Here is a 3233-nt window from a genome sequence, read left to right as displayed (position 1 = left end):
GGAAAAGGCACCTGATTCTCCGATCATGGCTGGGGGGCAGGGCAAAGGCGGCCCTGGGGGCTCTTAGCGCCCCCCTGGGTTTCTGATCACTGTCAGTGGTAGGGGGCTTCTTCCTGCTTTCCCTTTCGCCTCCCTGCATTGTGCCTACATATGCAAATTAACCACCATCTTGTTGGCAGTTAATTTGCATATAGCCCTGATTAGCCAATGAAAAGGGTAGCGTCGTACACCAATTACCATTTTTCTCTTTTATTAGTGTAGATATGTGTTTTCCCATGGTCTCAGGCAACCCCTGTGAGAGGGTCACATGTTGAGAACCGCTGCTTTAGATAGATGTGAGGACAAAATAAATGAACTGGGATGAATCTTCTTTACTGTCATAAAATACCAAGTAAAAAGTAAAATTTCTTACAAATATGATAAATCATTTAAAGTCTGAATTTTTATTAACTGGTAACAGAGTGAACATATTCCTTTGTTGGGGACACTCTCAAATTCTAGTATAAATCCATCCAAACTCAAGTGCAATTTTGAAACACAATGGACACAGAAGAAAACTATAGAATTTTTTTTTTTTTTAGCAAAATCAAAGGATCAACAGTCAAGCCTCCTGATCAGTAATGATGAAATGCAAAATCCATAGCAACCTCATTCATAGTGTAGCATACAAGTAAAGGCCACAAATAGGCCATAAATCCAATGAAAACTGGAAATATAATCCCTATCCTGTCAGTTTTTTTGTTTATTTGGTGGGAAAGGGGGACTGTAGATTATTGAAAACTAGCATAAACTTTAAATGGAATTACATAAAACTTCTGATTGATCTACATTTACAAATAACCACCAGGGGGCAGATGCTCAATGCAGGAGCTTCTCCGTGGTGGTCAGTGAACTCCCACAGGGGAGCACCACTTAGCCAGATGCAGGGCACACGGCTGGGGAGCGCAATGACGGTGGCGGGAGCCTCTCCCACCTGCGTGGTTGGTGGACATCCTCCGAGGGCTCCCAGACTGCAAAAGGGTGCAGGCTGGGCTGAGTGACCCCTCCCAGTGCATGAAATTTCATGCACCAGGCCTCTAGTATATAATATTTTTCTTTCAAATACAAGCTGAATACAAGGTTAACCATTTAAATATGTTGTTTTGCCACTCCCTGGTCAGTGTTGCTCTATTAGAGCATCAGCCAGAATACTGAAGGGTCTCCAGTTTAATTCCTAGTCATGTAGATGCCATCTACAATTTTAGAATACACACAAGAGACAAAATTCTCAATGATGAGTAACAATAAAACTAGAATTGGAATTGTCATATTGATATAAAACCTTATTTTATCTTAAACTGAATATCAAGTTGTTATCTTTTCATTACCAACTAATCTTATTTTATTTTTATAATTGAGGAACTCTTTTTTTTCATGTTGACCAATATCACCCCAAAAACTTAATAAATAAAGGTTTAAAAAATGTTTTCTGCTATAACAATATTTGTTTTTCTTGTGTAACTTCTGCAAAGGAGAAAAAACTTAAAAATACTTTTTCTAGGAAGGCTGTGTGGTCAAAGGGAGGGAAAATGGCGAGATCTGTAATAGTGTCAACAATAAAAATAAAGTTAAATAAAATAAAATACTTTTCCCAAATGCCAAGAAACTATCATTCTTGTCCTGTCAGTTGCTTTAAAAAAAGAAGAGCACTGACATCAGGTAAAATATTAGATAGAAAGTTTAATTTCCTATAACAACCTTACAATGAGTAAATACAATTTTTTACAATAAACAAGCACATAATCTTAAAGTTAAGGGTTATAAAACAATAAACCATTGTAGTTAGAGTAGAATATTATAGGAAAGCTTCTTGCATACAAATGACTCAGTATCATCGTCACAAGATACAAAAGAACATATTTGAAATGAGATTTAAACATTTTGAATTCTGCTTTAAAATTAGAATCAATATTATATGCATCTTGTTTATTTTATAGATTAATTTTAAATTCATATGGGATAAAAAATATTTTATCATATTTAATTGTATAGTTATCTTCTACTTATAACAAATAATAATAATTTTTCAGTTACATAGTAATAAAGTGTTTTTTAAATAAATGTGTTAAATATAACTTCATTTATAGAAAAGTGTAATCAAAAGCACTTATGCATTGCTATGACAAAAATGTAGAAATGTAAATAGCTGAACTTTTGAAAACACTAGTGTAGATTTATAATTCATGAATATTTCCTGACCACTAGATTTATCTGGTGTAACAGTCTGGGAAAAACAATAGGGGTTTTGGAATTAGGCAGATGGAGGGTCAAATCCCAGCACACCCACAAACTAGAAGTTACTTATTTTATGAACCTCAGTTTCTCCATTTGTGAAATGGGTATAATGATAATTATTACCGAGAGGGTTGTTGTGGTAATTAGAATTGACACATGTTAAAGTACTCTTGTCCAATAACTGCTATTTTTTAGGCAGTTAAATCTTAACTTAAAAAGTTGATTTTTAAAAATAAAATTTAATATGTTTGGCATCTATATATTCATGTTTTAATGCCAGAATTAGCAAAATTAAAGACTAGTTATAAAACTCCTAGAGTTTTTAGAAAGTAATTAGAATGGAATAGATGAGTTAAATGTGATAAAAAAAAATGCTAGGATAGTGGAAAGTGAATAAGTTTTAAGAGTGTACTCCCATAGGACTTGAAATGTGATGTAATACTTAAGCTAGTTGTGATAATTAATTGGAGATAAATTAGAATCTTGGATTGAACCAAGAAGTGGAAGCCAAGAGCTTGATATTCAGTGTCAGCTCTGAAATTGAACCTTAGTGCTCAATGTCAAAGTGATTTCAAAGAAGTTCTTTGTTTTTATGTCTGAGTAGGTATTAACTCACAGGAACATCATACAATTTCTCTTCTTTTTCAGCATTACCCATGTCTCCCCACCCCACCCCCATTGAGGGTATCGTATAAATAAAGAACACGTGATAATCATTTTAGAATTTTAGGAGAAGCAACGACAAGACCTTTCACATTAGGAAGCCAGGCATTGGTTCCACCATGAAATTTAAAGAAACTTATACTTATTCTGTCTGGATACCTAACAAAATAGTTACATGTTTATAAACCTTGAGCCTGTAAATGAGGCCCCAGTGATGGTCACATAATACTTGTCATTTCTTGCTAAGCTTTTATAATCTTAAATATTTCTGAAATTCCCTTCCCCATTATGTGGGC

The sequence above is a fragment of the Myotis davidii genome, unplaced genomic scaffold, assembly GCF_000327345.1.
Source record: "Myotis davidii unplaced genomic scaffold, ASM32734v1 scaffold196, whole genome shotgun sequence".
NCBI lineage: Eukaryota > Metazoa > Chordata > Mammalia > Chiroptera > Vespertilionidae > Myotis > Myotis davidii.
The sequence above is the reverse complement of the archived record's forward strand: the minus strand, read 5'-3'. Positions refer to the sequence as shown.